The 11,783-nt window shown below is 35.7% G+C and overlaps 1 long non-coding RNA gene across 1 annotated transcript in view; it reads right to left on the reverse strand.

The window, feature by feature from the left end:
- Window positions 1-7,030, reverse strand: part of LOC118612423 — a 192,156-nt gene extending 185,126 nt beyond the window's left edge. Inside the window, exon 1 of the long non-coding RNA XR_004954865.1 lies at window positions 6,939-7,030. This is a non-coding gene — a long non-coding RNA (uncharacterized LOC118612423). The remainder of the gene's footprint in view (window positions 1-6,938) is intronic.
- Between the last annotated feature and the right edge of the window lie 4,753 nt (window positions 7,031-11,783).

Below are 11,783 nucleotides of genomic sequence, written 5' to 3' on the forward strand. Positions count from 1 at the left end.
AGAAATGCTTCCTGATTGTTAAACTTTATCCCATGGAATAATAGGATGTTAGGCTGTAGTTGGTTACCTGACACATGCTTCACAAATATTATTGATCAAGCGACAAAATATTTCACTGTGAAGCTCTAAGAGATTTTACTAATGTTTTTACATAGAAATTCTAAGATAACTAATTATGGTGGTCAAATCTTTGCTTTTTAAAATTAATTTATTATAAGATCATACTTAAAATTACTTGTATTTCTTTACACTAACAATGAACTTCCTAAAAAAGAATTAAAGAAAACAATCCCATTTATAATAGCATCAAAAAAAAAATAATAAAAACCTTAGAAGTAACTTTAGGAAGTGAAAAATCTATATACTAAAAACTATAAGATATTGATGAGAGTAATTAAAGACGACACAAATAAATGGGAAGATATCCTGCATTCATGGATCAGTAGAGTTAATATTGTTAAACTATACTACCCAAACCCATCTATAAATTCAATGAAATATCTATAAAACTTCCAATGACATTTTTCAAAGAAACAGAAAAATAATCTTAAAATTCATATGGAACCATAGAAGACCGACCCCTAATTGCTTGAGAGAGAACAAAGCTGGAAACGCCATGCTTCCTGATTTCAAACTATATTACAAATCTGTAATAATCAAAAGAGTATGGTACCGGTATAAAAAATGACACACAGACCAAAAGAAGAGAATAGAGAGCTCAGAAATAAACCTACGTATATATAGTCAACTAATATTTAACATAAGAATACTCAGTAGAGAAAGAATAGTCTCTTTGATAAATGGTTCTAGGAAAACCAGATATCCTCATGTAAAAGAACGAAAGTAGACTTCTATCTTATACTAACTACAAAAATTAACTCAAAATGGATTAAGAATTAAAATGTAAAATTCATAGAAGAAAACATCGGAGAAAATCTTGAAATTGATTTTGGCAATGATTTTTTGGATATCAAATCAAAAGCCCAAGCAATAGAAGCAAAAATCAATAGGTGGCACGACATCAAAATAAAAATTTTATGTTAAGCAAAAGAAAACATCAACAAAATGAAAGAGAACCTACATAATAAGAGAAAATATTTGCAAATCATATACCTGATAAGAGTTAAAATGCAAAATATATAAGGAACACATAAAACTCAATTGCAAAAGTAAGAATAGGCATTTTTCCAAAGACAACATACAAATGACCAAGTACATGAAAAGGTGCTCAATGTCACTAATCATCAGGAACATGCAAATCAAAAGCACATGGAGATATCACCTCAGAATGCTGTTATCAAAGGGGGTGGGAGAAAGGCTGAGGACGATGTAGAGATAAGGGGACTGTAGGATCACTGCTGGTGGGAATGTGAAGTACTACAGCCACTATAGAGAACAGTATGGAGGTTCCTCAAAAATTAAAAATGGAACTATCATATGATCCAGCAATCCTACTTCCGGGTAGATATCTATAGGAAATGAAATCAAGATCCCAAAGAGAGATCTTCACCTCCATGTTCACTATAGCATTATTCACAATTGCCAAGACATGTAAATAACCTAAATGTCCATCTACATATGAATAAAGATGTGAGATATATATGTGCATGCGTGCGTGCGTGCACGTGTGTGTGTGTGTGTGTGTGTGTGTGTGTATTGTGATGGACTATTGCTTAGCCATGAGATAAAGGGAAATTTGTAAAATTTGCTATTTGCAGCATCATAGATGAACTTGAAGGCATTATGCTAAGTAAAATAAATCATACAGAGAAATACAAACATCATATAATCTCACTTTTTTTGTGGAATGTGAAAGCATAGAGCTCATAGGAACAGACAATAGGATGGTGGTTGCCAGGCATTTAAGGGTGGAGGAAACGAGGAGGTGTTGGTCAAAGAATACAAACCTCCTATTATAAAAACAGTAACTCCTAGGGATCTAATAAACTGCATGGTGACTTTGGTTAAGAGTACTGTATTGTACACTTGAAAGTTGTGAGAGTACAGCTTTAATGTTCTCACCATAACATTATCATGGTAATTATGTGAGGTGAACTTTAATTAGGCGATGTGTTAACTTTCCTTATTATGGTAAACATTTCACAATATTTTTGTGTATCAAATCATTGCATTGTATATCTTAAACTTACACAATGTTAGATGTCAATTATATCTCAATAAAGCTGGAAAAGTAAACTTTAAAATTCACAAGCTTATCTTGATCAAAATCACAAGATCACTATAGAACTACATTTACATGGAACTCTAAAAATAATGGAAATAGTAATAGTCACATAACTTTTACCCGGTTCTCATATTAGCCATGAAACAGTCATGTAATCAAAAACCTAAAATAAACTGGATATCACCTTCGAAAGTCAAACTATATATGTTACTCTTTATAATGAATTGTGTGTACTGTATTTGTAGATATGTGCTTTTAAAGTAACCTTTATTTGGGGCATAATTTTTTTTGGCTCAGTAATCTATTTCTCTAAGACATAAATAAAAACAAAAAAACTAGAAAGGAGGAGTAGAGTTAGGAAGAGTCATTGAAAGCAATGACTGGCATAGCTTAACAGGAAGGAGTCAATTTTTTAAAATAGAACTATGGAAAACATCTTAGAATCCAAAACAAAGCATAGGGTAATTCAGGGAAAGGGCAGATTTTCTCAGCAGTCTCAGAGAACATTCACATATTAGGCCATAATAACAGTTATATAAATACTAATGATCCTGTATCATCAAGAAATGTTTCATTTATTATTATAAATTCTATTTCCTAAGGTGTAGAAGTACATAATAAATACTATATAAGCATATGTCCTTATCGAAAGAAATAAACATTTTAAAGTTTTAGAACTTGTGATAATTCCTTGAAAATACTAAACATTGTTGTCAAGTGGATCACTTGTCAAAAAAAAAAAAAACTAAATGACTATGCCACCTAGTTTATACTAAACTGAAGTGTTGTCTAAAATCTGAGAACTGCCAAAGTGTTTGGGGTGAAGACACTAAGATTTGGAAAGCATTCCAGTCAAGGAGACCAAATGCAATGACTCCAGGACAGAAGCCAGCCAAGCCAGCCTCGGGGCTGCTGTAATGTAACCAAAAGGAGAGTAGCAGTAGAAAGATCATAGAGTTAGGGCACACATCACACACAGAGTTTGGATTTTGTTCTAATTGCAAAGGGAAAATATTGTGAAGTTTTAAGACAAGCAAAAATGGAATCTGATGTGTATTTTGTTTGTTTTTTTTTTAAAGTTCTATGGCTGCTTTATGAAGAATGGATTGCAGGAGAGTAAGAAAAGTGATAAATGAATTAAGAGGTTCTTGGATTTTTCCAAGTAGAAGATAATGGTGCCCAATGAAGACAGTAAGCTATCCTTATATAAACAAAGCATTAGTTTAATATCAATATTAAAACAATTGCATACTCTTCACATAGTATCACCGGGGATAAAAAGTACATATTTCATTTCCCTTAAAACTTGTTTATTGCTTTAAACATTTTTAAACACTAAGGCTGCCTTTCATGAAATCAGCCTACAGAGGTGTTTGACATACTACTCAAGGCAGAAACTGATCAAACTGGGTACAGAGGGTATTTTTCCAAAGGAGATACCTACTTAACTTTTATCTTTCATTCCATTTACTCTTTCCAGAATTTGGTTTTAGAAATGTGATTAATCAAAAAGTTAATACTGACAAAGACAGCTTTATTATTTAGAAATCCTTGGGCCACTACTCTTTTAATCTTCTAGCCAAGACCTGAGACCAGATTATTGAATAATAAAATATGAGCTTTGAAACATCTTCAAATTCTTTACATTTAGGTGTAAGACCAACAATAAAAAATTTCTAGCTCAATATTATGTGAGTTAAATCACTGTCCCGAGTTTCAATCCCCACTTGAATTCCCTTTCTAGATAAGTGAATGTCTTGAGAAAGAAAATACTCAATTTTTTTTTCATGAAAGAGAAAGAATCTTTCTACTCCTTACTCTTTGTAGATCCCCCTAGGAAGGAATTTAGAGAAAGCTAAACTGGAAAGAGTGTGATCCATTTGCCAAAAGAATATAACTAGCTTGCCATCTTGATATAGATGAAGATGTTATGTTCAAATTGTCATAAGTATGATTTTCATTTGGAGAGTCCTCCTGAGTGTACCCAAGATCTTCAAGAAGGTTATGGAAGATTTTGCAAGCATCAAAGTGTTCACCCACAAATGAGCACTAAGGGTGGCCAAATAGGAGATAAGACTATTTATACAAATGTAATATGGTAGGGCATAGGAGAAATGGGATGTTTGCCACCATCTTGCTTCCAACACATAAGTAAGATCTGGGGGAATCAATAAGAAAATAACTGCATGTTGCTAGTGCATGAATAGTTATAGCTACTAATTTAAATTCAGAACTATGTTCACATGTCTATGAAAATAGAACTAAACAAAAAGTGGGGGGGAAATCATTGCAAATCTGCATCAAAATGATTATCCCTAGATATTCCATAAAATTTTTGTAACAATGAAATACTGTTTTCTTTTGATTAAAAATTTCTGAAGTATCTACCAAGATATAGAACCTCTGGCCTCCAGTCCCAATGCCCATCCTCCTCATATAGACTCTTGAAACTAAACTTCAAAATTTCTCATAAATAGCTAATCTTTTCAGCTCTGGTCAATATTACTTGGTTCAAATCCTGGCTCTATCTCTACTCGCTGTATATTTTTTTAGCAAGTGCCTCAGTTTACTCATCTGTAAAAGGGAATAATAATAGTACCTGGCCCAAAGGGTTGGTAGGAGGATTATATGAGTTCATATATGTAATGCATATAAAGAGTCTCTGGCATATAATAAGTCTAATAAATGTTAGTTAATATTATCTCTGCTTTCATTAGTCAACAGCAAAAGTGTATTTCTTCCCCTTTCTCCTAAATAAAACAAATGTATTCTCTAATCCTTTGAGAAAGTAAGTCTGGGACCAATAACATTGGCATCGCCTAAAAGTTTGTTAGAAATGCAGAATCTCAATGCTCACCTTGGATTTACTAAATAACAGTTTGAACAAGGCCATTTGGATACATGTTATAACTTGAGATGCCCTGCCCTAACACACCATCTGCTCATAATAGCTACACGACCTTTTCCCAGAACTGCCTTCCCACAAACTTTCATGCAAAAATCTCACACATTTTTCTCATTTCGCCAAAGATATTCTATTGTGAATAGACTCAGAAGCCTCTAGTACCTATTTATAAGACACTCCTCAAATTTTCCCTCACCCTCTGCCCCTCCACCTCCCTACCCACGCCAGTTCTCAGATCCCTTTTCTCACTTGAGTTTGTGGGTTGAGTTTTGTTTCAGGTTCTGGGACCCATCAGTACTTAAAAGTCATACTTTAGTTCATTTTTACTGTCATTTCCTAAAACAGTCCTCATTTTGCACAACCTCACCGATGTCTGCTCCTTTCTACCTGGGGATCAGTAAATGATACAGAATTCGGATCTTCTAGAACTAGAAACCTATCTTGCCTTAGCCAGTCCTGCCCTCAGGTGTGTGTTCAGTTCCAGTCTGGTCTTTCCTATTCCTCTGCAGTTAACCGTCCTCCTAGAAATCAACAAGTCACAGGAAGCAACACCCCCAGGCTACTCACCTATTTTCATTAGGCAAGAATTAAACTGCTGCCAGAGTACATGCCGATCTCTTAGACAAAACAAAATTTCCTCCTACTTCTTTTTTTTCAATGGCCCCAAAATGTGTCCTATTGTCTACACATTTTTTACTCATTACTTCACTCAATGTAGCTGCTTAGTGGTTAAGATAATGGCAGAGAAGATTTTGAATCTGCTAGCCTTTGTGAGGAGGAATAAAGACTAAGGGAGAATTGGCTCAGTCTCTTCATGCAGCTGGAACCTTGATACATAAACACATGAGCAATGGCGAAGCCATAAACTGCCTGCCACATTCACAGCAGTGCAGAGAGAGCGAGTCTCCAAATGCAAACAAGGAGCAACGACAAGGTACGAAGTTCCAGACCACAGACCAAATCCTGGTTCCCTTCTCTTCTCGTGCTTGCGTTCCTCCCGCTTTGTGTTATTAGCAAGCCCTGGATCCATAATAAATTTCTTTGCATTGTTTTCTGTTCTAACGTGCCATAACCAATACGTGTGACCTGTGGTAGACCTAAGGAGGGGGGGGGCGTGCAGCGGCCAGCTGATCATGCACGTCTGGAGCTCTGGAGAGAGAGACAGTCGGGAGCACAGGGCCTATCATCATTTTTTAAAAGAATAAGTGACTATTGAATACGATGACCTCTGCATAGGATGCTCTTCTATTTCCTCCACCACCACCCTAATTAACTCAAACGTTACTCCCTGTGTTAAAAGTCACCAGGTAGAGACAGCCTCTCTCTACTATCGATTCCGCTGTCCTCTCTTCGAAAAGGTACAGTATATATTTTAAATATTTTTAATTTTGAGGTGTACATTATAATTTGACATCTGTATGTTCTATCGTGTGTTTACTACCTAAAGTCCAGTTTCCTTCAGCTACCATATATTTGACCCCCTTTACCCACTTCACCCTCCCCCATCTTCCTATATTTGACCCCCTTTACCCTGTCTATCACCCCCCTCCTCCCACACCCCCTACCCTCCAGTAACCACTAGTCTATAGTCCATGTTCATGAGTCTCTGTTTGTTGGCAAGTATATTTTTAATTTCGTTTTTTCTAAGACAACATGAGATAGAGGTGGCTAATTTAAGTGTATTTATTTGTGACAGTTTTTCTCACTCATAGAGGATTAGTGAGCAATTCTCCACAGGTGGCTTCATTCCTGATAGGCCTACTGTTCATATAACTGCTACCCAGATAACTTCCCCATTCAGAAATCCCAGGATTTTTCTCTCCTTTGTAGATCATCATGGATCCTTACCTGAAGTCTGGGAGCCTTTCTGAGATGCCTGTATTAGGAAGTGAATGGCTTCAGAAAAGCAGATGATTTCACTAGGTGAATGGTGGGCACCTAAAAAAAAAAATAAAAATCATCTTAAAAATCCTAAAAGTGGAGCACCCACATTTCCCACAACATAAAATGGGATTATCTTATGTGGAAAGCACTTGGCTTCCATCTGCTTTTCATAAATGGTGATGACTGAGAAATGGGAACAAGGGAAAAGCAGTGAGGTGGAAAACTGAATGATATTCTACCCCACTTACCCCTCTGGAGGAATGTACTATTATTTCATTCTCTTTCCCATAGCAAAGAAAATACTTCTCAATCCCTATTACACTGAGAACCAATAAATTACAGCGGACCGCAAACAACACAAGTTTGAACTTCACAGGTCCATTTATACTAGGATTTTTTTTTCAACAAATGTAATTGGCTCTTCCTATTTTCTGTTTCACATCCACAGATTCAACCAACTGGGACAGAAAACACTATTTTTGCAGTGTCCACCATGGATTCCTAATGGCAGAGTCCCAATGATGATAGAAAATACTGTTTCAGATCTGTGGTTGGTTGAATCCTCTTATGCAAAAGGCCAACCCATAGAGTCAAAATTTATATGCAGATTTTTGACTGTGTGAAGGTTGGTGCCCCTTCACATCTGCTTTGTTCAAGGGTCAACTGTACAGAGCTCCCACAATAGAAATGGAAAGTTTTGCCATCTTTACCCTAACATAAAAATAATGAGTATCATGTGAAAATAATAATTTTTTAATTCTGCATTTCTGAGTTCTACAAGTCAAAAGAAACTGTCACATGATGTGGCCTGGATGTCTGGATGAAGCTGGATTAAAGTTTTCTATTTTATGAACCTCTGTTTATTTTATTAAGATATAATAAGCATGTTTCTCTTTTTTGAATCTGAGTAAACAAGAAAAATATGTCTATTTTGGTAAGAAAAGTCCTGAAAGTACCCTTTATAAAGCCAGTGATGAGATACAGAATAACATGAGTTATTACTGGTTAAATTTCTTATTAATCATTTAATGTGAATAGTCATGCAACAAGAAATTACAGAGGACTTCTACCACATGGTATGTCTGAACCGATATACTGAATTGTTAGAATTTAATGTTCTTTTTGTTATTGACCAAAGAAAATACGGTACTAGATGTCTCCAATATAAATAATATACTTTACTAAGAAGATAAAAGTTTAGATAATGAAGAATTACAAGGTCTTTAAAATAACTTTTGAAAACACTTCAAAGTAAACCTAATGATTCTTAATAATAGCCAAATGGACGGTTGCTGTTTTGAGCATCGAGCCTTAGAGTCCACACCATCAGTAAGAGAAATATTATAAAACTCAAGGAACCTCATTCCCAGATCTGACAGACATTAAGCTAACATGCTGCCAAGAAAAACATTTCTCATTCACTGCCCTGAATAAGACTCCTTTCTATATACATGGGAGGAAGTCATTTGCCAGATGTTGCTGTTTATTTTACAAGTCTCCCTTTGACTTGTGCTTATTTTCTCTTGACCTCCCCAACTTCTCCATGTGGAGAGAACTCAGGACGCTGTAAACCTTGCTACAGAAGTACCTAGCTGTTCCCGTCAATACCTCAGTCTCGACATGTGTTCTTGTTTATGAATCCAGCCTTACTGCTGATGGAGACTGGATGGTCAGGCCTCCCCCCTTCGGGGCTGTCTGGACTTCCATCAGCAAGACAGTATTTTACAACTTGGCATCATGAATGACATCTATGATGGAAACTTTCTCTTTTATGATAACAACAAACTTATTAATGATAAATCAAGATAAGGAAAATAAAAGGAAGTCGAAACGAAAAGAAAAGATTGTACTATTTTCTAAAGGCATTCTGTCTTTGGAACTCCCTAAAGATCCTGCAATGGAATGTCAGAGGTCACACCTCACCAAACAGGATTCTAGCAGGAATTTCACTGTAGTCTTTCTTGCTTTCCCCCTCCAGACGGAGAAGCAAACTGGCTAATTCAGGATTAAGGTCTTGTTTATTTGATTTCTATGCTACACATGTGTTGCTAACTTTATGCTACAGTGACATCAGTGTTCATGTAAGTCACTGTGTCCTCAGGGCTCTCATACCTATCCCATATACTCGCCTACCTGCCAAAGCCAACTACTTCTGTGACAGAGGATGCCTCTACAGCTCTGTCCCAGCTTTAGCTTTTGCACGCTTTTGTGACCCCATTGTCCTATCCTATTTGCTATCTTCTGGATCCATTCCAAATGTCGGAACTGAGAAAACTGAGGTGACAGATAATGGGGCTAGGAAAATAGATAGAGCAGGATTCAAGTGCAATCAGTAATTAGCAGTGAGCCTGAGTTCTTCAAGGTTACTCAAAGAACTCAAAGGGCTAGGATTTAAATAATCTCTAAGGATGTTTTTATGTATACAGATAACCCATTATATTATTCCTGAAGCGAATCCTAATACACAGAGAATGGCCCGGAGCACTTACTAAGTGCTTAATAGTCACTGAATGAATGAATGAATGAATGGGTGGATGAATGGTTATACAAGAATTCCTTGTGTGAGATACTTAAGAATGATATCCTCACAATATCTTTGTGAAGGTATTTGACTATTAGGTTAGTTAACAGGGCTTACACTCTCAAATTTTTGGCAAAATTTCTCACTTGCAATTAAGCAGACATTGCCTCTCTGTGACTGCAAATCTACAGAATCCTTTGGATCCTATTCACCTAGTTGAGTAAGTGCTGAAAAATATCTAATGCTATAATTAACGTATTTTAATCTGGTATTTTATACTCGATGTGTTTTAACAATACTTTTTTTTTTATTATTCAATCATAAACTTGACTTGATTGTGGTTTAGCAAAGGTGTTCTTAAACTATCCGTGGAGGACGACCAATTCGATTTTTAAAAATTTTCAATGTAAAATAGGCAGATATTTTTGTAACATAAAATAGAGGTGAATTACCAGAAAGAGAAAATAAAACACCCATGTTAACTACCCACCATAACCAAGACACAGAAACAACCTAATAAGTGTCCACACTGATGAGTGAATGAATAAAGAAGATATGGTATGTACATAAAATGGAATATTATTCAGCCCTGAGAAGGAAGGAAATCCTGCCATTCGCAACACCACTGATGAACCTAGAGGATATTATGCTGTGAAAGAAGCCAGAGACAGGAAAGACAAATTCTGTATGATGTCACTTATGTATAGACTATTAAAAAAAAAAAAAAAACAGTCCAACTCATAGAAACAGAGAGTGGAATGGTAGTTACCAGGAGCTAGGAAGTGGGGAGATGAGGAGATGCTAGCCAAAGTGCCCATGTCTTCAGTTATAAGTAAGTTCTGGGGGAATCTAGTGTACAGTTAATAACACTACACTATACACTTGAAATTTGGTAAGAGAGAAGATCTTAAGCATTTTCACTACAAGAAAAAATTATATGAGATGTTGAATGTGTTAATTAACTCGATTATGGTAATCTTTCATAGTATATATGCATGACAAATCATCATGTTGTATACTTTATACATAATTTTATTTGTCAATTATACCTCAATAAAACTGGAAAAAAAAAGAAAATAAAAACAAAAGACAGAGAAAATACAACTGTTATTATTTATATCATTAGATTTAACAGACAAAAATTACACTGTCCAATTTCTTTCAGTTATGCAAAAAGTTTCTAAACACTCTCAATTTTTGTATCTATCTGGTCACAGACTGTTTATAATCAGTCTTGTTAGCAGTATCAGTCTATAGATCACAGTAAAGGTCTCACTGGTTTAGGTCCAGTCTTCTTCATTTTATCCCAAATTGACTGATATGGAACAATAACTCAAAGTGTGTTCACGTTTCATATTGCCTCTGTTCTATAACACTTAACACTAGGATCTTTGCTTAGGGAAAAGAGCATTCTATGTTTCTAAAATAGTTTCCAATATTTTCAAGCATAAAAGTCATTTTAAATCATTGTATCAAGTTTTTTAAATACTAAAGATGAATATATTTGTTAAAAGCCAGAAAATAAAGGTCACTAAGAAAATGTCTCTTTTTCAGAAGGAGTGACTATTCTCACTTATAAACACCTCTGTTCTCCCACTGAAATGCTACCGAGCCATATTTTATAAACATTAGGGAATAATGAAGATGTATGTCCAGGCAACATTGAGCTCATACGGAAGACCACGTGACTCCCAATGTGTTGCCCTTTGAAAGAACCGGGAGAGGAAAGACCACGTCTTATATGTGCTCGTTCTCTCTCTCTCTCTCTCTCTCTCTCCTTCTCTCCCTCCCTCTCTCTCTCTCTTTCTCTCTTTCTCTCTCTCTCCCTCCCTCCTTCTCTCCCTCCCTCTCTCTCTCCCTCTCTCTTTCTCACACATGTTTACACACACACAGACGCACACATACACACACACACACACAAGCATGCAAATCATATATTGTAATGGCTTAGCAGTTAACTGCACAGCTTTGTAACCAGATTTTATTCAAGTCCTGACCATGTGACTCATTAACCATGAGATACGGGGCAAGTCATTCACTCTTCTGTGTTCAGGTTTCACAGTAGGCCGTCTATAAATACTTTTTAATGAGCAAAGGCATTTAAAATATGGTGTTGAAGAGTAGTATAGTAGAAGGTGGACAACCAGCATTAAATTTTTCCATTTGTGACAGTTTTATAGAGTTAGGGCAAAAAAAATATATCATAATAAAACAGCCTGCAATTACTGACTTACGTCACAGTCTAAAGTACATTATCAAGAACAGAAACCATGGAATGTCCTATGAAA

This window comes from Rousettus aegyptiacus, unplaced genomic scaffold, assembly GCF_014176215.1.
Source record: "Rousettus aegyptiacus isolate mRouAeg1 unplaced genomic scaffold, mRouAeg1.p scaffold_m13_p_16, whole genome shotgun sequence".
Lineage (NCBI taxonomy): Eukaryota > Metazoa > Chordata > Mammalia > Chiroptera > Pteropodidae > Rousettus > Rousettus aegyptiacus.